Genomic DNA, 26,819 nt, shown 5'->3' with positions numbered 1-26,819 from the left:
AAACCATATGTATTTTTAACCTCTTGATGTAGGTATTGTACCAAACTGGGAAAAGGGCTGTTGGTCACGGGCTACAGCATTCTCAGTAGGGTCTCCTAGGGAGAGGGGGCTCCTGGAAGGCCAGGCTTTGCTTGCTGCCCCTGCAAGTACGTGGCCAGCGCCCAAGTCTCCAGCCATGTGGTGAGCAGGTCTGACTGACCACATTGTGGGGTTTACAGAATAAAGGGTGCTGAGTCAGAGGTAGGAAGTACTTCTTCGATGGTAAAGGGAATTCTCGCTGCCTCTAATGGGCTCTGCCTGTACCCGCAGTCAAGCACCTAATGACTTGAAAATCACTTAATGCCTTAAGAGAGTTCACCCTTTGCAAAACCTCAATTCAGACTCTTTCCCAATCACTGTTCGAGGGCGGTGAGCTCAGTGTACCGGCTCTTCCTTTTGACGATGTTTATGCATGCCATAGTCAGTCTGGTACAGGAGTTCCTCCATGCTATAAACAACTGGTTCCTGATAACCCTGTGAGCAGAGAAACGCCACGGGCATCATAGTGTTTGTCTGTAAAATGGATATTTTGGTTTCTTCTAGTTGTGGATTTTGTGAAGACAGAACTCTGTATGGGAAGTGAACTTTATTTTAAATGCTGACGCTCACACATAGGTCCACATCAGTTCTGAATTACTTGATGTCAGTAGCTAATTGAATAGTGTGCTTTGTGCATATTATACTGATCTAGCAGTGCCTACCCATGGGGACATGACCCCCCACTATGAGCTGTTCCAGGTACTGTGATTTTATCAGGAATTTCAGTGAGGTCTGTCTGCATCCAGAACCACCTTTTTTTTCCCATAGTGCACTTTACCTTGGAATGGATATAATATTTAAGTCTATGTATTTGTGTGCCTTCTTCTGGAACATTTTATGAGTATGATGTAAGAAAGCAGTGCCCAAAGAGCTATCCTATGACACCCCCACCCAAGTTCATGGCTGCTGGCTATGGGTGTTTTCAAACCTGCCATTGTAATTGTGGAGTTATTGTAGGAGCTGTTCCTTGTGGAACTGAAGGCTTTGTCAGACAGAGTCATGATCTGTGCTAATGTCTAGTCATAGCAGAGCCTTCAAAAACGTTAGCTGCAGGCCCAAATGAGTGAATGACAGCCAATGAAAGGGTAGCAAAAGGAAGTAGAAGCCATTTGGTACATGGTGAGATATTAAAAGCAATTCTACCACACATTCTAGAAACAATGGTTTCTCTTTCCCATCCAGGGATTTTATTTGTGGAAATAGTGTTCGTTGATAGCATTCTACGGAGATAAGATAATCCTTTTTGGCTTTTCTTTCTAGAAGTACTAAGTGTCAAGCAGACAAATGAATAGATAAGTCTTAAGAATAATGTAATCTAGGCAATCAGAGCAACTTCAGAGATAAAAGAAGTCTTGAGAGCAAATCGAAAATATCAGAGTAGTTTTATTGTTTGCACTGATTCTTCTAGCAGTCTGGGGGATACTCTTCTGAGTGTGGATTCTATACATTTGCTTCTTTAAGTATAGAAAATTTGTCGTCTGAAAATGAAATTACATGCACCTGAATTTTGGAAGAAAAATGCATTTTTTCTATAAAAAGCTGATTAAATCAGTTCATTCTATTTAATAACTTATAACTTGACTTAAATGGATTTGATTAAAATAAAACTTATTTCAAATCATAGCTGCTTCCCAGGTAGCATATTGATTTCCTTGTACCCTGGATGGCCTTTGTCTCTTAAGTTTGTTTCCAGCACCTTCTATGACAGTGATGCCCCTGACACTTTTGTATCTCAGGAAGGTTAGGACTTCTGTGCTGCCCTTCCAGCCATTCACCACAGCTAGGAAGCTGCACTCAAGACCACAGGACTGTGCCTGTCTGACAGGCACCGTGGGCTTCCAAAGCAAGGGTATCCTCCAAAAACAAAGTGCACAGGAAGTTTGCCTGCTGGAGACTTACTTCCCTTGATCCTGGTGAGACACATTGGTCTGCACATCCAGAGCCGATCCATTTTCAATATTTCTTTGTTTTAATCTTAACTCCTGGAGGGGGGGGACACCCTGGGTTTTTACAGTGAAACTACTACTAGTCTTGTGGGAAAAGAAATAGTCTAGTTCCACATAGTTAAGTTTTTTAAATTGGAGACTACATCTGGAGTCGCACTGGTTTGAGCCATGCATGTGTGGTTGCTGCCCAGCTGGTCCGGGGTGAAAGGCTAGCACATCTTTCTTCAGTTTGAGCATAGATTTCCTGAGCTCTGATACTCAGCAGTGCTCATTTGGATCGTCCAGAGGTTCCAAAATGCTAGTTTTGGGGTGGCATGCAGGTCTAAATCCAGTGCCAATGGGCATGCTTTGGAGTGCATCCCCCCCCCCCCCCGTGTGTGTGGTGGTGGCTTTAGGGAGGTGGGAGAGAGAAGAGGAACTCCAGCATAGTCCCCAGCCTTCTGAGGAGGCTGTCACTTCCTGGATGGAGTGAAGGGCTTGTCCTGCTTGCCCACTGTTGGGGATTGGAGAGGGGAAGGATCTGTGTGCAGGTGTGCATGTCCTTTAGCCGTCCGACACACGTTTCAGGATGCCCAGCCCAGGGAACTGTAGGATGCCAGGATTGCTTACATTCTCCCTGCCTCTGACCCCACACTCACAGGTGAATTGATCCACTCTGCTAGCAGTAGGGCTAGGGACGGATCCCACCTCAGTGTACCACTGAAGATCACAGGTCACACAGCCCACCCTCTTGCCGACTGGGGGTCAGGGAAAGAGAATGGCTTTTTTGAGTTGGGGGAAAAGGAGACAGTAAGTTTTGAATGAAGGAACATGCATAGAGCTCTGTTTTAGACTCAAAAGCAATGCTTTTTAGTCCTGGGCCAAAAATAGTAGTTATGTATCACCCATAATAACCAACCAACATTCTCTTACATAAATCTCTGGATTGTAAAAGTGCTACTGTCTAAGAAGAAAAAACATGCCCTCTGCCAGTGCAAACTTTCCAAGATAATAAACAATCCCTCTTTCTAGACAGTATAAACCCAGGCAAATACTGACGATAATTGAAAGAGAAGAGTTACAAATAAAATGTCACCATTCTAATTCAAGGGAAGAGGCACAGTTTGCGGTGGGCTGCTAGTCCTGACAGAGAACATTCTATCCATTCCTTCTGGAACCGTTATCCAACAGCGGTGGGTTGGCCTCTGTCCCGGGTCAGGATTGTCCCACCTGGGTGTGCCATTTGGCCTGTGAGGAAGGTGAAGCTCCACAGAAATGATTGGCCCAGGGACTGGCTGGCACCTAGGAGGTGGCCGGACCCCAAAGCACCCGCAGACCTGGTCACTCTTCTCTTTCCACTCTGCTGGCTGCACTGACGTCCACAGAAGACAGCCATATCATTTACCGGGCAGGGCTACGCTCATCTTTCATTTCCTCTTTACTAAATTTAAAGGAGCTTTCTCCCTTATTTATGGTAATAAAAATAGTAATGGTATTTTTTAAATCAGGAACCATGAGAAATCCCTCAACTGCCCCTTTAAACCTGACCTGGTCCTCTTTGGTGGTCCCCTGGAACAGCATGAGAGTGACTTGGGGGGATAGCATGCTTCAGGCAGTAAGTAGGTATGGGAAGCCTGTGGGGTGTTCGTCCCTTCCTGCTGCTGAGAGATCGTTTCATTATGTTCTCCACTTCAGTAGCATCCGTCATTCCAGAGGATAGAGTGGGATGTGAGTCAGTGGGGGAAATATTGCCCTCCTTACAGCAGAGACTCACAAGCCCTCGTCTCTGGGTTCCATTCACATGGATACCTTCCCCCCGAAAAGCTGTGAGCTCGTGTGTGGTTTGTTTGGCTGCAGCCAGGGCTGCATGGTAGAGGCTGGCATATTTAGTTGTCTGTCTTGCATAGTCGTACTGTCTGCAGAAATTGCATGTGAAGGAATGATTATTAATAAAATCCGTACAAGATCCATACAAGGGGCAGCTTTAGAGAGGCCTTTGCCACTGCCTTCAGACTCTTCTTAGCAGCAGAGCTAGGAATCGTAAAATGCACAGAGTCAGTAGTGTGCCTTAAAGAAGGTTGTTAGTGCCCACTTTGAACCCACAACCAATTTTTATTTAAGTGGAAGACCTTTTTTGTTTGTTGTGGATGTTGTCACAAATTACTGCAGACTTGGTGGCTTGAAATGACACCTTGAGTTCTTCATGGTTTTAGAGACCAGAGGTTCAGTGTTAAGGTTGTCAGCAGACTCGGGTTACCTCCAGAGGATCTGGGGAGAACCCATTCTTCTCTTCTTCATCTTCTGGTCGCTTGACATGTCCCTCGGCTGTGGCCTGTCCCTGTCGTTTCTGTCCCCTTCTTCTTGGGTACTCTGTCATCGCATCACCTGCATCTTTCTACAAATGGTACCCAGTGGGAGCCAAGCTCCATGGTAACTCATCACTAGGTAGCACCTCCGGTTTGCACTGAGCACCATGGTGTTGGAATAAAATCCTTCATAAGCATTTCTGTTCTTCTTGCTGCTAGAAGATCTGGTTCCCTCTCAGTGGCCAGATGTGATCAGCTTAGGATCCAGAGGAGGAATAGATCAGTGGATTGGGCCCTGCTCCTAGGGATGGTCCTAGAACATAGCGAACAGGAGGCAGTTTAAATAGTGTGGTAAAGCTTGGCATGAGGGAGACTCTTCAATAGGTGTCATCTAGATGGACAGATGTTTGGCAGCAGAATTCTCTGACTGAGCAAGTCATGGGGCCCAGAGGAGGCTATAGGCGTGAAGCTAATGCAAAGACCGTCTAGGTACCTACTGAATAAAGAAAGGCAACAAGGTAGGAGCTTGAGCCTAACAAGTAAAAGGAAGCCCCAGTCTGATGTCACAGCCACAGAATCGATGTCATTCTGAGTGTCCTTGGCCCAGATCCTCATCTCAAATCCTGGGAGGGAGTCACTGGCAGAGCTGGTAAACAAGGTGAGTTGTCTAGCTGAGCAGATTGCAGGGTGAGAGGCAGGCGATGACACCATCCTACACGAAGACTTGTTAACGTTAAAAGCAGATTTAGCTCTTTAAAAAAAAGTGCTTGTGTGTGTTTTCCGGATCAGCTTTGGCTATTATTTTAACGTGCTGAAATGTTTTGAAATCTATTCTTTTTCCTAATTAACTCCCCCCCCTTCTTTTTAGCTGTGTATTTATTATTCGTTATTTCTTTAAGGACAACTTGATGAAAATGTTGACTGAGGAACAATGTGCAAATGCTGTCCCAAGAATGTTGCTCTCTGGGCATGTTGGTGCCCTGGGGTGTAGTCGTCTAGTCTCCCCTCCGCCGGCCGAGCTGAATCATTGCTTTTCCAGGATCTACCAGCATGCTTAGCTGGGCCTCTGAGTGACCGCTGCTTTGCTGACATCCAGGTGTACTGTGCCCATGATCTAGCACCTAATAGTCATTTGACAATGTCCTGACCTGCATCTGTCCTAAGGGGAGGGAGAGGTGGGGTTCTTGGTTAGCCACTGTGCTGGGAGGTCCTTCATCGGGGTCTGTGGTATTAAATTGTGAGCCTGTTTCCTGTCACATATTCAAGTGGTAGGTGGTTTCTTAATTAGGGTTTCTGTTACTGCGACAGAACACCATGACCTAAGCAACTTGGGGAGGAAATGGCTTATTTGACTTAGACCTCCACAGCACTATTTATCATTGAAGGAAGTCAGGACAGGAACTCAGAAAGGGCAGGAACTTGGAGGCAAGGGCTGAGACAAAGGCCGTGGAGGGGAGCTGCTTACTGGCTTGTTCCTTGTAGCTTGCCCAGCCTGCTTTCTTAGAGAACCCAGGACTGCCAACCCAGGGATGGCACCACCCATAGTGGACTGGGCCCTCCCCCATCAATCACTAATTAAGAAAATGCTCTACAGGCTTCCCTGCAGCCTGATCTATAGAGGCATTTTCCTCAGTTGAGATTCACCCCTCTCAAGTTGACATAAAACCCACTAGCACAGGTGGGGGGTGTTCTGTTTTCTTTCTGTGCTCAGATGTGGCAAGCAGAGACAGGGAGAGGGAGGGGAGGGAGAAAGAGGAGAGAGAGAGAGACAGACAGACAGACAGACGTGTGGAGGGCCAGTCGACAACTTCAGACATTGTCCTCAGAAATGCTGGCTACCTCCTTTGAGATAGGTCTCTCATTGGTCTGGAGTTTACCACGTAGGCCAGACTGAATGGCCAGGAGCCCAGGGATCCCCCCATCTCTGCCTCCCCAGTGCTGGGATTACAAGTGTGTACTAACACATCTGGCATTTTTAATGTGGGTTCTGGAGGTCAAACGCAGGTAAGTCTTTATGCTTGCAAGACCAGCACTTTACCAGTTATTACCCCCATCTGCCAGTATTTCTTTTAAGGGCTCACCTCTACTAAAGACTAGCTCTCATGGTATGTGTAGTCTGTAGAGAACACCTACCAGGTAAATATGACTACCTCTTGGAAGTGAAGTATGCCACTCAGTACTGGGTATAGACAGAATATAACGTGAAAAGAGAGAAGGAGAATCTCTGTGTGTACAGTCGTTAACAGGGATGAGTCAACAGTTTGCCCATCTGCATAGTCCCTCCAGTAAGAGTCGAAACAAGTGAGGTGGCCTCAGAGTCGCACTGACGGTGGAGTGATGCAGGAGATGGTGGTCTGGTGGTGCGCAGATCCAGGGCCTCGATAAGCCCTCCCTCAGCACCGACACCAGGGAGAGCTGTCAGGTGGTCACAGATGCCGCGTTGAGTGTTCAAAGGCAGTGTTGAACTGCAGCACACGGAAGTAAGCCAGCCCCAGGTGGCGCTGGGCCACGGATTGCCCTTCCCCTGTCCTTGGGCAGAGCCTGCCCCCGGGGTTGGCTAGCTTCCAGCTTTGATGGGTAGGAGATCTGTACAACAGGCCGGAGGAAGTCTTCCTTTCTGCCTGCTTTTCTTCCGCTGCTGCCTGTCAAGATCCAGTGGTACATTCATTTAAAACAAGCAAACAGAACCTTTGTCTGGGGCTGGTCTTGTTCATCTTTAGAAGAATATTATAAACAGTAGACCTTGTAGACCGGAGAAAGAATCATTTGAAAAATTAATTAACTGCCATTTTGCTGATTATACTGTTATCAGATGGGAGAAGCACATTTTTTCCTTTGTGAAAGAGCTGGACGTACATTCGGGGGCTGCTTGTGGAAAATAAGGAAAACAGATTTGATAATGGGAGAAGGTTTGAATAGCCCCGGGCTATGGCGGGTTACTTGCTGTTGTGGTGGTGATCCACTATGAGCTATTAGTCCAGCAGGCCTCATGGGTCAACTGTCACAGCCCATCAACTGCTAGAACAAAAAACCTCTAGTATTTACTGTAGTTCCTCATAGTTGGATGTAACTAATATTGGCTACTAGTCAATATAGTGACTTTTGCATTAATCTGTTTTTATAGCGACTAAGAAAAAATACAATTAAGTGTCTATGTTTTGTAGATCTTAACTGTATCAGAGTAAGGTTGTTTGTGGGGGGAGTAAAAAGCTTCGGAAATGATAATTTCAAACCCAACAGAGCAAAATGTGTTGTCAGGAAAAGGTATTTGTTATCTGTTGGAACTAACTTTTTCTCATTCTTTGTCTCTGGAAGGTAAAACCCAATTCAGTGAGTACCTTACACCTGCTTTTGCAAAGTTTTAGGCAACTGTCTTTACCCCTGATCTTTAGACCTCGAGCACCCATTCATTCGGTTCAGGTTTGACCCAGCTCATTGCAGATTGCTGCTGCTTTTCCCCTCGGCCTGTCTCCTGACTCCATCGCGGTTGACAGTGTGGTTCACTCAGGAGCTTTTCTCCCACAGCCTTCCCTGTCCCAGCTTTGTCCCTGCTGCCTTCCGAGTCCTCCTCGGTGACTCCACACTCAGTCTCCTACCATTTCCTGTGGCATTCAGGACTCCCTCCTGGAGATTGCCAGCCCAGCCCTGTGCTCTGCCCCAGCTGTCTGTGTGTTCAGCTGCCGCTTCATGCGCCCCACAGAGTCCCTCTGCCCAACACCAGCCTTCCCTCACTTCTCAGGTGACCCCTTTTCCCATCCATGCTTCGGGTCAGCATGGTCTCTGTGATTGGTGGAGGAAAAGGAAGATGTGCCACTCTGTTCCCATGTTGGGATATGGATGATGTGAACTATTTTGAAGAAGTAACAGCCAGCCACCTGGAGCTAGTAGTTATGATGGATGTTATTCTGTGATTTATGTGGCTGCTAAATAGGAATAAAAATTGGATGGCTTTATTTGCTTTACATATTATTTATTTATTTTTGTGTATGTGCGCACGCACATGCACATGCAGGGGTTATAGGTCAGCTCTCTCCTTCTATCATGTGGGAACCAGGTGGAGAACTCAGGTTGTCAGTTTGCATCAAGGGCCCTTACCCACTCCACCATCTCACCAGCCCTCATTCGGTCTGAAAATAGTTTCTTTGAAAGTTTTAATTTGGAGCTGGAGTTGTTGCTCGGTGGTTGGAGTACTCTCCTAGCATGTCCAAGGCCTTGGGTCACTCTCCACAAATAACCCACTGTGAAGTTTTGTTTCCCTAAGGACCATACTGAGTGGCATTCTTGTACCATTTGCCTTTTTCACGATCCATCCATGTACCATGCATGACATTCCCTTATCTTCCTACTGTCCGGCATGGTATCCGTTGTATGAATGCACCTCGGTGTATGAATCCCTCTCCTGTCAGTGGGTATCTGAGTCATTTCCGCTTTCTTCCTGTTCTTCAGCATTGCTGCTGTGAACATCCTTGAGTGTGCGCGCTGCAGCTTCCCTGTGAGAGAATGCTCAAGAACTCCTGAGTCCTTGTGTGTGGGCACTCTCCACTTGACTGGATAATGCCAGATTTGTTTCCATAGTATGGTTATACCGCTTGACATGCCTGTGAAGCAACCGTAACTTAAGAGGAGGGGAAGTCTAGAGGGAAGATGGAAAGCAGTACTGACTGAACCTTGGAGAGGAAAGGGAGGTCATTGGGATCTGGTGACGTACAACTTCCTGTTGAGGAATGGAGTGACCATGGGATAATGAAGAGGACGACTTGGGTTTTAAATTATCCTTGGGGAAGCAGTGACCAGCTACCTCATGGGCAGGAGTCACATTGCCTTGAGGGAGCGGATTTCATCTTGCTAGAAGTCAACATGCCCAATTCTCTCCTCACCAGGTTCTCCCTGGCCAGCACCTGTTGGGTCCTGGCTGGGGAGCAGATGTTGTCAGGTGCTGACATGTGTTTCCAAGTCAAACTAACGGTGCCGTGGAGGCTAAGGAAGCTTTCGAGACAGAGAGCCACAGAAGCATGCAAACATTTTGACAGTTACCTTCTTCCGGTCACAATAGCCCGCCTGCCCGTGTGCTTTGTGTCCTTCACGTGCAGCAGGCTTACACAGGGCCTGACGTGGCTGTCTCTTCTGCTTCCTGGCTTTACCCGATGCAAAGTCAGAACTTCTTGGGACTGCTCATTCACCTGACCCAAGTGAGAAAACAAAACAAAACAAAATTTAAAAAAAAAAAAAAAAAAACAAAACTCTGGCATGATAGATAGCGAATTACTCTGAGCTCTGACACAGTCCTTAGGGAGCTGATTGACTGCAAGTTCTGACCACCCTGGTTTTTAAACCAGAAGGTATGTTTGCTTTTCAGTGAATTCCCATTTTTTCCAAATGTAAATCTGCGGACGGGTAATTTCTTTTGTTGCTATTACTGAAATGGAAAGTGGAGCATTAAACCATTAAAAACACATGGCCTCTAGAGGCCAAGAAGGGTGGCTTTTTTTAACTTGTTATTTTTGGACCCTCTTCATTAATAACATTCATCAGATGCATTTGATTCCAGGCCAGAGAGATCACTTATGCTGGGATATTCAAGATAGATACATCATGACTTTTCATAATGTCTTGACTAGTAGTATCTCCTGTTTGAAACTTTTGATGCTGACATTTCCAATTTGAGGAAACACCACGCTGTTCTGTAACTAAGGTGTATACTGCCAAAAAGAAGGGAAGGACCTCTTATGTCCCACAATTGAAGTTGCATCATATAAATTGTAAAACTCCATGGGGTAAAAAAAATCTTAGTTAAGATTTTGATTGCCCAAATTACTAAGTAAGCTGGACAGGTGTTAAGGTTATTAAATAAGGAGGAAGCAGGATAGGAAATCACTTGTGGACTATGAGCTTAATTTTGAAAACAAAATTTCTATGAGGGAAAGGCCCACAGAAATCACACTGAAATGCTGACAGTTGTATTTGGGGTCTGAGATTATGGGATTTCCTTCTCTATGTTTGCTAATGTGGTTATATAATTTTTTAATAAAATTAATTAAAAAAGTGAGTTTAAAGGCAGACAATCTGGATTCCAGCTACTGCTCTCTGACTGTTTGACCTTGGACAAGCTTCTTTGCTTGGCACTGGCTGCCTCAGGAACTAAAAGATGTTTTATCTGCCCCACTCACAAGGCTGTTGCCAATTGGCTCTCCAGCACCCTGTCTCTCCACTCCGCTTCCCATTCTTCCCTGTTTCCCCTTCCCTGGTGAAACTAGCCTCACCCAGTCCACACCCAGAAGCCATGAGTGATGTCCTTTTATTGTGTGGTTTCTGTTCTATCCTGTTGTGGCCCATCTCTGATTACACCCTCTTGGGACTTCTGTTTTAGCACTGACAACTGATGATAATTTTAGAGAAACGATTGATGAGTAAGAATGAATACTTGGCCTTATATGATGTGGTTTGAATGAGAACGGCCCCATAGGCTCATGTATTTGAATGCTTAGTCATCCGAGAGGGGCACTGTTTGAGAAGGATTAAAAAGATTAGGAGGTGTGGCCTTGTTAGAGGAAGTGTGTCACTGGGGATAGGCCAACGTTGAGGTTCCAAAAGCCCATTCCACACCCAGAGTCTCTCTTCCTCTCTGCCTGTGGGTCAGGATTTAGCTCTGAGCTACTAGTCCACTGCCCTGTGTGCCTGCATGCTGCCATGTTCCTCACAGTGATGGTAAACGGCTGAGCCTCTGAAACTGTAAGCAAGCCACAGTTAAACGCTTTCTTTTATAAGAATTGTCTTGGTCATGGTGTCTCTTTACAGCAGTTGAAGAGTGACTAAGACGTATGACAAGAGAGGAAATTTGAACACCTGCACTTCCTAAAACTAAAATTTTCAACTGTTTAAATATGTGTATTTTGACCAAAATATACTTAGTAATTCAAGGGCATTCATGTTAGCTTGCCTTTTTGGTGAGGAGGAAATGTGTGTTTGCTAAACAGGCTTGTGTCCTTGGCTCTGTCAAATTCTTTGACGAGAAGGCACCGATGACTAAGGTCTCCAGGGCTGAATGTGAGCGCAGAGGTGCTTAACTGAGTTTTCAAGACCACACTGCTGCTGAGATCACCAAGCTGCTGGTAACAGGACCAGAGATGCTCACTGGGATGCCATGTTTCATGTACTTCAGAGTCAGTTTACTCAGGACAGAGAGGAAAACCCATTTCTGAGCAGTAGTAGCCAGCTGTAGATTGACTAGAAACCCTGAATCATTTTGCCCTGGGTTTTGAGAACACCTTTAGCATCTATCTGTTCAGTAAACCCATATTCATGTGGGTTTGCTATTTGTCTGTTTAGACCAGACTTGGAGCATCTGAGAGCCCCCGACTTTGATCCCTAAACAAGCAGTGACAGAGGTACATTCTGGATCTTTTCAGAGTAGCATCCAAGGCTCTAGCTTATGTCCCATCCAGAATAGCAGACTCTTCCTCTTCCTCCGGCTGACCTGGGGCGGGTTACTGGGCATGCTTAGCCACAGTTTCAGAATCACATGAAAGATATCATCTCTAAGGGCCCTCCAAGCTCGAGTTCAAAACGACTCAGTAATTCCATCATGTTTTGTTTTAAGTGTCAGCATCTTGAGATGTGTGACTAATTAAAGTTACAGGAGAGCAACCAAAAGTTCAGGTCCCTTCAGCTTCCAGGCTCTGAGTCAGGTCCTTGTCTTCTCCAGATAGGTGGTGGGAATGGCCTTTATGTGCAAGGCCACAGTGCCTCACAGCCCAGTTTTCATGGCCCTCTATCGGCCCAAATTAGTGTGAGGCAAACCAGAGTTAAGGATAGGAACGGCATATAAACCAGTCATTGGCATTGTCTCTGGAGGATAGGATGCTGTGGATTCTAGCAACCCCAGGCAGCTCTCCAGGAAGTAGATTTCAGGTTTTGTTTTCTGAGGGAAAGTGTTGTATCAGCTTGCATGATCATTTGCATCCTCAAGAAATGGATATATAACACCAGCTCATGTTCCACACGCAGTATTATCAAGCCATCTCATGATTACCCGACAGGCTATGCATGTCTCTCTTGACCTTCTGATGTGGGGCATAATCCCCAGTGACTTAGGAGCTCTCTTTCTCCTTTCTTCCTCCTCTCTAGGGTATGATGAAGCATTCAGTCCATTAACAACAGGGGGATCTCTCTGATGAATTTTTACATGCCTCTGTCATTTGAATATAATCGTCTCTCTTTTAAAAGGTTTCGTGAGTCTATTGTTAGGATTGTAAAACTACCTAAGAGAGACAGGAGGGCTTTTCCCATTTTCGGAATTCAGACAGTTTTGTTAATTGCACTGCTTTACATGAGAGGTAATTAAATGGGTTGGGAGAATATGTTATCCTTATTTATAGTAACATGGGCATGTCACATTTATCGTCATTACTGCACAATCTACTTGATCACATCATTTTGGGGGACTAAAAAGCTGTGAGTGTTAAAAGTAGTGCCAGGGACTGTTCTTGGCGGAGTCTTTGATCTAGCTGTGAATATGAACAGATCCAGGTGGGGAAAGGCCATACATAGTAGTTTTTACAAGGAACCTGTACTTGGAAGGTTTTAGATATGCTTTTAAGAGGGGCCTGACGGTATCATCTGTAATCCCGTCACTATGGAGGCTGAGCTAGGATCTCAACTTTAAGGACAGTTTAGACAATGTAGCAAAGACCCTATCCAAAAAAAAGTATGCCCTTTATCATTTTAATTTTAAACCTTCTGAATGAAATATTTGGCAATGTCAAGTGTTTTGGGGTTTTATACCTTAACTTTGATAAGACAGCAGGTTTAGAACTCGACTGTGGTTCTTAAATTTGGTGATAAGTAGTTTTAGTACAGTTTTTTGTTTGGTTTTGGTTTTTCAAGACAGGGTTTCTCTGTGTAGCCCTGGTTGGAACTCACTCTGTAGACCAGGCTGGCCTCAAACTCGGAGATCTGCCTGCCCCTGCCTCTCAAGTGCTGGGATTAAAGGTGTGTGCCACCATGACCAGCATAGTACATTCATCTTAATATATTCTCACATAGCAGATTTTTCAAGCAGATAGAAGAGAAAGCGTCCAAGTGCAAAAAGTAGCTGGATACTCTGAATGCCTATTCAAGAGCAGAGATAGAAACCCATTCTAGAAAAATAAATTCTCCAAATCTGCTGAGCACCGCATCACCTCTCCTCTCAGAAGGCTGCCTGCCTACAGTCTGCTTGCCTATAGTCACCAGGCACTTTTACCTAATTATCTTAACTTCCAGTTTCGATATGACGGGAACAGATTCTTCTCCAGTACCCTGGCTCCCAGTGTACTCCATCACTTCCTCAGTCACTATACACTGCCATAGACCTCTCCCTCTGCCCAGCGGCCTCTTGTGGGGTGCTCCTTTGACAACACTGTCCCTTTGGTCCCTTATGCTGCCAGCCCCTCCTTCAGCAGGCCTTCAGCTCCTGTCCTTAGAAACTGCCCCGTCTCCTGGTACCCGGGCCTCCATCCCTAAACTCCTGTCCACAGTCCTCACCTGGTCATACATTGCCAGCTGAGTCCTTCCTGTGTGTGGTGGTCCTGCGTCCCACCTCCTTGTCATCTCTGCTTGGTCTCTGTCACTCTTCACAGCAGATGCAGAACCTCCCCCTTCCCACCAGCCAGTTCCCTAGGTTCCTTCCAGGAACTCTTACCCCATCTCCTTGCACTGCCCTACACTGCCAGTCCAAGAGAGTCTTCAGGGGTTGCCAGTCTGCCATCCGCCAGTGCTCGGGTATCTCACACCTTGTGTAGTTAAAGCCCTTGAGCTCTGCAGGAGATGGTCCCTGCGGAGGTCTGTGGCTCCGCCCACTCAGCAGCATGCATCCCATGCATGCTATCCCTTGCATGACCATTGGGTCAGTGGATCAATACAGTTTTGGAACACTTTTAGAAATCTGAGAGGAGAGGTACCAAGAGAATTAGAAGATCACCTCTGGCTGCCCTGCATGGGCAGCATCCTCTTCGGATGCTGGCCATGAGAAGGAGGTGGCCGCTTGGCTAACCAGGGAGTCCAGAGACTTCAGTTTGTTCCTCTCTTCAGCATCCAGCCAAGCATGGGGTCCACTCCTAAATATCTGAGGACGGGGTTGGGCAGGTTCCCACAGCTTGTCTGTCTCGTAATTCGTAGACTTGTGCAGCTGGGAGCAACCTTGACGATCATCTCCTCCAGCTACTTCATTTTGATAGCTAAGCAAGCCTCAAGGCAGCGGCCAACTAGCCCGTCCAAGATCAGACAGCAGAAAGTCGGCTTCTTAGCCTTGGCTGTCTGACTCCCAGTCTCCCCTTTTGCGTTAATGCATACACACAAGGCTGTGGGTCTTTCCTTTCTAGTGCTGGGCTTATTGGTATCTGGCTGCTTAGACGATGGGGGCAGGGCCTCACCTCTGCCTTTAGCCGACAGCTTCATCTTGAAGAGCCTTTGGTGTACTTAGGTTCTTTCCTGTATATACTTTTATTTATTTATTTATTTATTTATTTATTTATTTATTTATTTATTTATTTATTTAGTGAAAAACTAGATTTTACCACTAGCCAGTGAGAAGAGTCACACAGGCCTTGTTCTTATCTGTCAGGAGAGGGATTGAAGGCCAAAAGTTGGTCTTGTCCCAGGCCATCAGCTAGTGACTGATGCAGTTGATATTTTTTTTTTTTTTTTTTCTTTTTTTTTTCGAGACAGGGTTTCTCTGTGTAGCTTTGCGCCTTTCCTGGAGCTCACTTGTAGCCCAGCTGCCTCGAACTCACAGAATCCGCCTGCTCTGCTCCGAGTGCTGGGATTAAAGGCGTGCGCCACCACCGCCCGGCCTGCAGTTGATATTTTCTAGCAGTTTCTCCTTTGGTATCTCATTCCTACAGTGAATTCTGAAGCACACGGTCCCAGAAGGCATTCTGTGAAAAATGGATTGTTCAGCAGGGTGAGCTGACACATTTCCAGTCTTAAGGATTCCTAGTGCACATAGCATTTAAGAACTCTGAAAAGTTCATACTGAAAGAACACCATCTCGTGTATTTGAGGTGAAATACACATGACAGAAAACTTTTCAGTGTGTGGTGAGTGTCCTTAGGTATAGTCATGTTACTGTGCAGCCATGACATTTCACCTCACAAAGCTAAAACTCCTCCAGAACAGCAGCTTCCTGTTCTTCCCCTAGTCCTGATGGCAGACACTCTGGCTTTCTCTCGTGTTTATTCTGATTCTAGGTACCTCATTTAAGTGGATTGTGCAGCATTTGCAAACACCTCACAACAACAATGCCCAGGACAAAGAGAGTAGAGGGAAGAGCCACAGATATGCATGCCCAGCAGCCTGCTTTCCCTCCAGCTAGATCTAACCTCCTAAAGTTTCTGGAGCCTCACAGAATAGCCCCACCAGCTGGGGCCTCCTGGGTGTTCAGAATATGAGCTTTGGGGAAGACATCTCACATTCACACCGTGACACTACAGTAACTGTTTTTAAATATTTGGAATCCACAGTTGTTTGAAGTGTTTTATAACAGATCTCTTAAATTCACTTGGTCATAGAATTATTTTTCACATGATATAGAAGGTGTCTCAAAAAAACTTTGGGGAATCTTGAGCTTAGTAAAAAGTCCCCACTTGTTCCAAGGGGCCAGAGCCTGAAGAGTCAGGCTAGGGAGTTGGGTCATGATGTTCCTGGCCTGAGTATAAGATGAACAGCATAGTCTCAGAAACTGTAGAGGATGCCCAGCCAGTTACGACACCAGAGACCAGGGCTGTGAGCTCAGCATGGGGAGAGCTGGGCGCTGTGGTGCGGGTTTCCTTTGGTCTCCACCAGTTAGCCTGTTATCAGGTCAGGGCTGTGAAAGGGCGAGCCCTCCTGCCTGTGAGAACAGGGGTTGGGTAGCTTGGTGATGAGGAGCTTCCAGCTCCAGACCCTCTGTTTCCTCATCAGGCCGAAGAAGGAAGAATGTTGTCTGGCCGGGTCTCGTGGACTCCTCTGAAGGACTCGCTGTCATAACTCCCTCTAATTGGCCTGCAGCGTAGGTCTTAAATAACTGAGGGATAGTTGGGAGCACTGTAATTGTGGGTAGGCAAAGCCTCCAAGTGCTTTGTCTTTCACAGACCTCAAATGTGGCTATGGTTGCTCTTTCTCCAGGACAAGCTCAAGAAGTCCCAGGCTCTGTTGATCTGAGGGAGAGATGGCATAACCCAGCCCCGAGTGCCGGGGCTGTCACTTCCCTACGCCCTAAATTAGCATGGGCTGCAGCAGTTGTAGGGAAGCTAAGAGACGACAAACTGCCGTCGCTGTGATAGCTTTAGAAGGTGCCTTTGATGTCGGTAAGGATGGGGAAAACTCATGCCCCAAAGTGTCTTCAAATCAGCCTGCGGTAAGGTGGAGGAGTGCCCGGCTTCTTACCCCTCTTGACCGAGAACAGATAATGACCCCTCACACGGTGGAGTGAGGGCCTCCTAAGTGCTGAGATCTTTAGATGAAAGCCGCCACTTACGCAAAACCGTCATTATTCCGTGGGGCTTTGCTGTTCTGTAAAGAAAGGTTGTTGTTTCTTCTCTGGCGATGAGGAGCCTTTGCTTCAAGTGAGTTCAGAGCTGGCCTGTTTCATTGGCCCCCACACACCCAGGTTCTCTGTTTCCCCAGGATCAGAGGTGCATATGGAGACACGGAGAAAAAGTCTGTGTAGACTCCAGAAAGCTGCTTCCACTAGCCTCTGTTTTTTTTTTTTTTTTTTTTTTTCTCTGCACATCCCGAGGAGGTCCCTTCCATTGTCACGGGTCTGTGACTTCTACCAGCGTTTATGCAGAATTCAGTGTCTAATTGTAAAGCAGTGCAGGGTGGCTGGTGTGAACAAGGTGCTGTTCTGGGGATGTGGGTTAAATAAGTGAACAGGGTCACTTTGCCCAGTTGGGGAAGAGATGCGACAAAGGCCGTGACCACTGAGACTTCAGAGGCAGGCGTAAGAAGGCCATCTGTTGTACACGGGGCAAAGTATCCCAGTAAAGGGAAATGGGGAATGTGTGCAGGCATGTGGTGGACACAGGTGTATGGTACATACAGGCATGTGGTGCATGTGGGCGTATGGGGAGGCTGTTAGCCTTTCCTTTGCGGTTTTCAGGAAAAGAAATCTATTTATTTTAGATTCAGGGTTGTTTGGACATAATGGGCATTATCATGTCAAGTAATAGGATTCTTAGAAAGCTTTCTGCTTAAACAGTCTCATCAACTCTCTGTGCAGGATCACCTCCAAGGTGTGTGTGTGTGTGTGTGTGTGTGTGTGTGGTGTGTGTGTGTGTGTGTATGTGTGTATGTATGTGTTCTCATATGCGCCCACACATATAGTTGTATAAATCTATGCACATCCATACACGATACTACTGCCTAAGTTTCAGTAGAAGCCAAAGCACGGAGATCTCAGCTTTGGGCATTTTTCCAACCCAGTTTTTAAAGGCCAACTGGGATGCCATAGTAATGCAGTCCTCCTGTCCTGTGATTTTACAAGGGAAGAAACTGAAACACACAGATGCTAATGACTCACCAGAGCCAGTGAGTCGGGGTGGGAACTGGGCTTGGCTCCAGCCTCTGAGTGACCACGGCCACCTTCCTGTGCCTCCCCACTTCCTCTCACCAGACCAACAGGCCGGTTTTCACCCTCCCCCACTTTTGCCTTGGATCACTTCCACCTCCACATTTGTATGATCAGTTTTTAAGAAATGGACAGGCTATTCACTTCAGCCCTTCTGTATCATTTTATAATGTTAGTGTAAAGTGTTATATAGTCTAGTGACAATAATTTCAAAACAGTAAATCGTTTACAGGATTTCTCAATGCCATCGTAGGATACAGAATCTACAACAGGCCAAGTTTCCCTTTGTTCCTCCAGCGTCATCCACACATTCTAGCTCTTCCATGTGTGTCCCCAAAACTTTCCTAATCATGCCTCACTTTCATACCACTTTTCTTCCTGATTCTACATCACAAAACAGCCAAGATTAGGAAGGATTTTCCCGAAGGGCCAGCAAAGGAAAGCTCCAGGGTCACATTGTGCTACAAGGTGACAGCATGGGAGCATGTGTTGTTCATTTCCTTCCAGCTGCTGACAGCTGTGTGCTTAGGCTTTCTTCTCTACCACCTCATGGAATGTCTTCCTCACAGAAACACTGTGTGGCAGCTGTTGATGTCTTCAGTTAACAGACACCAAGTACCTGACCAGTGCTGTGTGCTAGGGAGGTGCTGGCACTGGAGCCCAGGTCTCTAATTATAAAATCACCCATCTTCTGTACGATGCGACCTCCAAATAACACAAACGTTTGATACTCCACGTTCTGTCAATTGCCAGATCAAAATCTATGTGCTCTTAGCATTGAAGCAGTTAAATGTGTTTTAGCATCCATCTTGGAAGCATAGAGCTACATTGAAAACTACAGCTACAGAACCCTACAAGCAAAGCCTTAGGAAGTAGAATTTTTGTCTTGTTTGAAAACCCAGTCTAAAGAGATCTAGCAACCTCCGTGGAGCTCTGTTCCAGCATACCAGAGGTGCTGGGCTCCTTCCGTCTCTAACACCAGCACTGTGCTAGTGGTAGGTCTGAACAGCTAAGGCCACGCTTGCCATGCACAGAGAAAATAACAGGCAGTTCTTTCTCCCAAGTACGGGAGGATAAAGATGGTTTCTGACAAATACATTGGTTTGTTGTGTGAACTTGTGGACTTGATGGGGTAATAATCCTCAAGTGAAGCTTCACTGAATGCATTTGGTGGCACCCTGTGACTGAAAGCTGGTGTTGACTGGACAGGGAGTGTGGTGGAAAAAAGGATACCAAATTGAAGAAGGGAATCGTGCAGAGAAGGAAATGGTTAAATGCAAATCAAAACAGATACCAATGCAAGTAAGATGAAGCGGCTGAGGCAGGGGGATAAGCCAGAGCTGGGCTGAGTGCGAGCTGAAGACAGGGAGACAGAAATGCATGGTGCACAGGGCAGGGTAGGGAATCAGGCGGCAACCATGCCCTCAGTAGTGCTAAGTCGATAGGGCAGCCTCTGTTCTCTTCGAGGATGCCGGCTGGGCTCTCTTACGGACTTCACTAGACCGTTCAGTCTGGTATACAGAGAGGTGCCTTTCCACGTGCCTGAGATTGTGTTTGCAGCTCCAGCAGGAAGGTCACTTGCAAGTAGGGGCACTCCTTACTATCATCCAGATTTGGCCCCCAATACCAGGAAGACCAAAGGGAAGTCCAGTGAGGACCTGTAGTAACAGCTCACCCAAGGATGCTAGCCCAGGAGCCTTTACTAAACCCACGTCTTAGAACAGATGTCTTGCCATTTTCCAGGGTTTGCAGGGAAGACTTTAAAGACCGCATGCACAAGGGTGTCAGCTCTTGATGATTTCCTTGCAGAGATGCTGTCCCGTTAAAATTGTTTTTCAGTGACCAGTGCTGTGACTTCCCAGTGACCTGCAATGACTTCATGTGCCTGCTCTCAGGTCCTGAGGCACAGTGATACACTGAGCTGATTAAAAATAGCATTCTAATGAAATTGTTGGGTGTGTTGTAGTATTAGTCACATACAAATGGGAAGTTGTTTCCTGAGGAAATTTGATAAACTGAAAGCTAGCTTGAAGGTTCAGATATTTTGTGTGGGATTTTTCTGCCCTTCCTTGTGTTTCCCTTTAAAAATTTACCAGTTCATTGTGAGTCCCACCCAGACACATATTTTAACACTTACTACAGACCTCAGCTGTCTGTTAATGTTAGCATGATGTAAGAGGTCAGAGCATGTGAGTGTAGAATCCTGAAAGGAGGAGGGGGAACTTTTTAATTCAAATGTTGATTATGATTAAAAGTATGGAAGAGCACCGTGTAAGTAAAAAGTTTTCATTCCTAAAAAGGGAAGAGGAAGGAATAACATAATTTAATCTGACATTTTCTTCTCAGCTTCAAGCCTTTAGGAAGTCTCAGTACTGAGGTAGCACACAGACATGTTTTGATTTTGTGATTATGTTTTTTTTTGGTTTTGCTTTTGGCTTTGTTTTGTTTTTTTTTTCTTTTCTTTTTTCTTTCTTTCCTTATTTTTTGAGTTTTTTGTTTGTTTGTTTGTTTGTTTTTTGAGATCGAGGGTTTTGTGTGTGTGTGTGTGTGTGTAGACCAGGCTGGCTTCAAACTCAGAGACTCGCCTGCCTCTGCCTCCCGAGTTTAATTAACGCGGGAGGATTAAAGGTGTGTGCCACCGCCACCACCACCTGGCTTGTTGTATTTGCTTGATTGGTTGTTTTTGTTTTGTTTTTTTAAGTTGAGCCATCATTTAAAAATCAATATCTCATATTAAAAAAATTAATAAGCCGGTCGTGGTAGCACACACCAGTAGAATTTGCTGGAGGAGGAGGAGGCAGGAGGATCACGAGTTTGAGGCCAGCCTGGGCTACAAAGTGAGTTCCAGGACAGCCAGAGCTGTTACACAAAGAAACCCTGTCTTGGAAAACCAAAAATAAACAACAAATAAATAAAATATATTTATGGTCTCTCTTTTAAAACAGGGCGATTGCCATCTTGGAGACAGCCTCTTGGCTCCTCCCATAAGTGGCTCCTGGGCTCTGTCTCGTCCTTTCAGTCCCCACAGCTATGGTCTCTGGCCACAGGTCCTGGTTGTCATTCACGAACACATTATGATGAGAGTTTTGTAATGGACATGAAGGAGACAGTGGTCGAGTTTCACTTGTACCCAACTCACCCTGCTCAAGCATGTCACCTGTCCTGCGGCCATGCTCGTCTGCGGCCCATGCTCGTCTGCAGCGCATGCTCGTCTGCGGCTCATTCCCCACATCCTGCTGCAGCGGTTACTCAGATCACGCTGAAACAACTCTTACCTCAGAGGTCTGCAGTCAGGTGGAGCTGAGGCTGCTCATCCGTGCTCAGTCGAGGGTGGGCTGCAGTCTGGGGGGTGGGCTGTTGTGTCAGCACCGGCCTGTTTTACCTTGCTGCCTCCTACACTGTCTGCTTCAGTGATTTTTTTTTAAATTTTTTTATTTTTCAAATATTGCAACAAAATGTTACTTTTAAAATCAGATAATACAGCAGTATATGAAGTAAAAACAAACAAAAAAAGACAGTTCTTTTTAAAATCGACTTTTGTGGCTGAAGAGATGACCTAGCATTAAGAGTATTGTTGGCTCTTGCAGAGGACCTGGATTCAGTTCACAGCACCCACATGGCAGCTCAACACTGCCTGTAACTGAGTTCCAAAGAACCCAACACCCTCTTTCGGCCTCCATAGGAACTAGGCAAGCACACAGGGCACAGATACACATACAGACAAAATACTCATATACATAAAATAAATTTAAACCCATCTTCCTACTCCCTGTTCAGAGTTAACCACGATTAATCCCTGGATGTGTTTTCTTGTCCTGATTCTTTCCCCGTAGCATAGTTTGTTGGTTAACATCAGCAGCATCATGTTTTGGTACTGTCTTCTAACTTAGTGATGGCGCTGGCCGGCACAAATCAATCTCTGCCCCTGTACTTGATGCTCTACCAGCTACTGGAGTGGTGCTGTTTCTCAGCACGGCATTTCAGTAACCACAGCACTTAGGTTGTTGCTGCTTTTATGGTCGCGTGTCTGTCTTCCATGGAACTGTGAGCCGTCTGAAACAGTGTGGTTGCCTATCTCCCTCTGTCGGAGTGCCTGTCGGTACATAGTCCCTAAGTCAGCAAGTGAATATGGTCCTTCGGTCCCTTCAGTTAAATCATTCTAATTTAGCTTTGCATGTAAAATTTATACAATAACTTAAATCTAAATTTCAATATTCTAAGCACCATAGTCAGGATATTAGTATATTTATTGTAAGTTACAGTTAATCTGCTTCTCAGGTCATTTCCTAATGATTTTGATTAATTTTGTCATCCTTATCTTAATGAGGAACCAATAGCAGATCTTCACCACCCTGCTATTCAGAAGAGAAGTTTGCATGTCAACTGTTTTTGGTTGTAAAAAATATTGGCATCTGGTGGTTTGGTTTTGTATATTTTAAACAAGTTTATGTTTTGGCATCTTTCCAAAGCAGATAGTATTGTGTATGCAATTCATTTTTCATAACAGTGTCATCTGTCTTTAAAGGAGTGTAATTGCACAGTGGTTGTGTAAACAGGGCTTCTGTAAAACAGAGTCCCTTCAGTAGGAAGGAGCTGAGGCTCATGAAGCGAGCCTTGTCAGATACAATGTGAGTCTATTGCTGAGGATTTTCATTTAGTGTCCTGCTGCTGCTAAGAGCTCTGATTAAAGAAGAAAGCAAAGAAAACATCTACCATCTGATGGCTGTGGGATGCCTTCCAAGCTTGGGTCATGGTTATGCAGTGTGCTTGGGTTTATGGGCTGAAGAAAGTATCTTGGGTGTGTAGTTGATCCTCAAGCTGGTTTGTTAGAAGTGGATGAGTTTCTTACTCCTGCGTTGAAATGAGACTTTTAAATAGTCTCAAAAGCTCTCATCGCCAGGCCGTCTGGAGGAGACACCAAGGGTGAGTGTGTGGGAATAGTTTAAAATTTCATTTGGGTATTTAAGAAAGTAGGGGAGGTCAGACTGTTACCAGGAGTAAGTTGGAATCATTGATCATGCAATTCCCTACTTGCACAAACTTGAAAACTAAGTAAGCATAAATTTGACAGTAAAGAAACAGGAAACTGGATCTACAAAGGCCTCTGGGTGTGTGTGTGTGTGTGTGTGTGTGTGTGTGTGTGTGTGTGTGTGTGTAAAACACCGAAGTCTGCCTCAGGGTTACAGCGTGGTAAAGCTCTGTTTACTATGGCAAGGTCCTAGAGAAAGTGGGTCAAGAGCTGTGCTTAAGATAGGTGGAGAGGAAGAATTTTAGTGTCAGGAGCTGTCACCACACAACAGTTGGAGATCCAGTGGAGACGCTGAGCCCAGATTCCACGTTGGAATAAGAGTTCAAGTGACATGAACAGTAAAAAAAGAAATGAAGTGGCTGTGTCCATACAGATACCCTGTATTTATAGAGTGTAGAGGAATTTACAGGCTCCTCTGGGAAGTTTGATCTGACTTCTCTGCAGGATTGCTGGTGGCAGGCCGGCTGGGTGTAGGGCACTAAGGAGGCGAGAGAGAGGAAGGACCACTTGGCTTGCTCTCCGTTTCTGGGCCTCTGATGACAAGGAAGAGAGAGGTGGTTTCACTGAGCGTGGATCATAGTCAAGCTGGTGAAGGAAGTCAGTTAGTCTTCAGTCAGGCCTGAGGCTGGGAGCAGGAGAGGTTGCTGGTGAACTTTGTAGGAATACATTTTTGAAGTCTGGTGAACCCGGGAGCCATGATCCCAGTGGGGTGTGGTGGGCCACTGTGGGAGGTCCAAGGGACTGGGCTAGGCAGAGAAAGGAGTGGGAAAAGAAGAAAGTGCGACTCAAGTGATACTTGTAAATCAGAACTGCAGAAATGCCACAGTTTGTAAAACAAAACCACACCAGCAGCCTGACAGCTGGAGGTCATGTTCTGTGCTGTTTATTTGCAGTTTCATCCCGTAGGAAATAACCGTGGCTCACATGGAGACAGCTCGTGTCGAGAAGGCACATGACGGCAGCTTCAGAGAAAACGAGTCAGCGGTGGCGCAGCAGCAGGGCTCAGGGTCAGGTCCTGTGCCGGAGGCAGCCCACAGCCAGGGCTCCATGTCAGCCGTCTGTGGGCCTCAGACAGTGTGGGTTGTAGGCCCACCAGCACCTCGTAAATGAATGGTACTGGAATCAATTGAGCACAGTTGCAAAGATCAGTCACTTCCAGTGGAAAGGGATCTTAGCACTCACACCTTGGGGTTATTATCATAGGCAACATATCTCTAAAAAAGAAAGAAAAATAGAGCAGCCAGTGTTGCTTAGTTCGGGAGATCCTAGGCTACCAAGTGAGACCCTATCTCAAAAAGAAGGCGGGGAAAGGTATTTATGTCAAGTCATTAAGGCCATAGCCATTTGGATCAGATTAACCCAGCCAGCTCTTATGCCTCAGGCATGTAGAATGATTTGCATGTTGGGCACATGCTGTAGCAGTCTTCAGCAGCCCCCATTCCTGCTGGATGGCTACCACACCTGGGTGCTAGAAGGAATGCGTATAGCCAGCGTAGTTCTCTGTTTCTCTCAACCCTCCATCTTGCCATCTCTGCCTAGGATTGAAAACACAAAGCTTATTCTCAGTATAGTGAACCCTGTGCTTCAGCCTGGCATGAGTAAATTTCATCACACTTCAGTTATTCAAATAAATGGCACCCAGAGTAGGACACTTGCCAGTCACCGGTCCCTCTGTGTTCTCTCTGCCCTTCTCACACCAGTTGGCTGATTCTTCAGGGTACACGTGCAGAGATACAAGGTTTCAGAGGCCAGCCTGAAGCTGGCCAGAATCGCAGCCCAGCACTGTAGGAACCAGGCTAGCACCCCAGTAAAGGACACACATTGCTCTTGAGGGAATCTGAAAAGAGACACTTAGCTTTTGTTTATCAGGCAATGCTCTCATTTTCTCTTAGACTGAAAGAAAAGAATGATAAGGAACCATTAGTTATTAGTACAGGCTGTCTACTTTTACATTCATCCAGCCTTCAAGAAAAGCAGTATTTTTTGTCAAATAAGTTGAGGTCTTTGTGTGTGGAGCTGACAGATGGAGACTATCAATGGCGAATACATTTAGATAAATACAGAGCCCAGGAGATCATCCTTGCACTGTGCTGGTCAGCCAGAAAATTAAGAAGGCCACACTCAGAGCGGTTAGGTACAGGGTGTGAAGACTGGTAAAATAGCTGTGTGGTCATCTGTGTGTGCAGCTGTGCTAAAATGCGTGTTTGGGGTGTGTTTATAGAGTAACTCACAAAAAAGAGTACTTCAGATGCAGAATATCTGAGAAACCAGGAAGACATTATCCAGTTTGTCCTCATTGTCAATTATACCTTGATATTGTTTCCATCCTCCAGAGCTTGAGTGGTTAGGATAAACAGTTAAAGAACAGGACCTCTGCCAACCTAATAGAACGTATGTGGCTACTATTTGTGTGTCTGAAAAACGCAGAGGAAAAAGTGAAAATTGTCCAGACCCCTTCCTTTGCCCTAGGAATCTGCTTCTAGGGAGACAGGATTTTCTTCATGGGCGTTGAGCTCTGTAGGTTAGTTTACAATTGATTTCGAACACTTCATGAAGCATTGTGGACTCTTGGTTGTTGAATATAGTTTTACATTACAATTTTTCATTATTTCAAGAATACTTTATTAGTTTCTATAATCAAACCCATGTAGACAAGACCTGGCATGTTTAGTACAGTGTACCATTCGTTTAAAAATGGAAAAAAAATTAATGTTAATGTTTCTAGATCAGTATGACTGTTAATTTGTGTACAGTGCCAACTCAACACAGTAAACTGTGGTATTTTTCCCAAATCTGATGGCACAGCTAATGTTTCCAACTCTTCAAACAGTATATCCATGTAGATATTGATATAAAAAGACCAGCAACAGCACTACGTTATGCATCGATAGCAGCAACAGCTTTCCCAGGTCCTGCACTCATTTGAACAAAATTACAAAGATGCCCAGCACAGTCCATTAAGAAGCAAAAGTAAAAGAGTAAAGACAGCGTCTGAGCAGATGGCAGGGTTCTCTTACTCCGGCAGCACCTGGCCCCATTAAAAACAGTTTCTGAATCATCTAGCTCATTCTCAGATTTAAGAAAATTTTAAATTCACTCGTGTAACTGTGTCTTAGTAGTTTATACATGGTGCTGTTCATTCACCAAATTTATTTTTATTTTTTGTTCTGGCCATGTAGTCGGCACTGTGCTGAGTTCTGGTAACATAGCAACAAGCTTCTGTCTCAGCGAATGGGAGTTTTTACTGAGAAATCATGACCTCTATATGATCTGTGGAGTACCAGTTCTTTGATTGCTTTTAATTTTATTCCTCCTAAAGAGAGTTTTTGTTTTGTTGTGGTTATTTCCTTCTTCTCGGTCAGGTTTGAGTTAAAGAAAGGTAAACAAGATGTTATAAATGTTTTTACTACCTTAAGTGGAGTTGGTTTTAACATTGATAACTATGGTTATGTTTCAGACCAGTAGTGAAACTTTCTTAGGTAAGATTTACCCTTTGAACCTAATTGTATTTCTGTAATTTGATTAATTTCTTTTTGTTTTCAAATAGGTGCCATAGTTTTGAAAATACAACAAAATCAAAGGCATTTAGAGAATAGCTAAAATAAATATTACAGGTATATCCAAGTGTATTATCTCCATTTAGCTTGCCACTTGGCTAGGTATTTTAGGTAGTGTTGGTGTATTTTTATAAGTATTGGGGTTCCTCTCCCCACCAGGCACGTGTGCAGTACCGCAGCAGCGTAGCAATCATGAGACAGTCCCTGAGTCCCAGTTCCCCACACCCTCATGCGGAATTGCCTGCTTCTACAGGTACAGGGATAGTGGAACCCACCTTGTGACGCTAGGCAATTCTGTGAGACAAAGATGTCACATACTCTTGATGAAACTGAAGATAA

General features: G+C 45.4%; 1 protein-coding gene across 7 annotated transcripts in view; it reads left to right on the top strand.

The window, feature by feature from the left end:
- The window catches only part of Fyn (FYN proto-oncogene, Src family tyrosine kinase), a 199,512-nt gene that overhangs the window by 28,020 nt on the left and 144,673 nt on the right, over nucleotides 1-26,819 (top strand). Inside the window, exon 1 of one of the 7 annotated variants that reach the window (XM_028874838.2) lies at nucleotides 22,475-22,817. The exons of the other annotated variants lie outside the window; for them this stretch is intronic. The gene's annotated coding sequence lies outside the window, so the exon portion shown is untranslated. Of the gene's footprint in view, nucleotides 1-22,474; nucleotides 22,818-26,819 lie in introns of those variants that run through there. 7 annotated transcript variants of the gene reach the window in all.

Source organism: Peromyscus leucopus, chromosome 8a (assembly GCF_004664715.2).
Source record: "Peromyscus leucopus breed LL Stock chromosome 8a, UCI_PerLeu_2.1, whole genome shotgun sequence".
In the NCBI taxonomy this organism is placed as follows: Eukaryota; Metazoa; Chordata; class Mammalia; order Rodentia; family Cricetidae; genus Peromyscus; species Peromyscus leucopus.
This window is presented reverse-complemented; position numbering and strand designations above follow the sequence as displayed.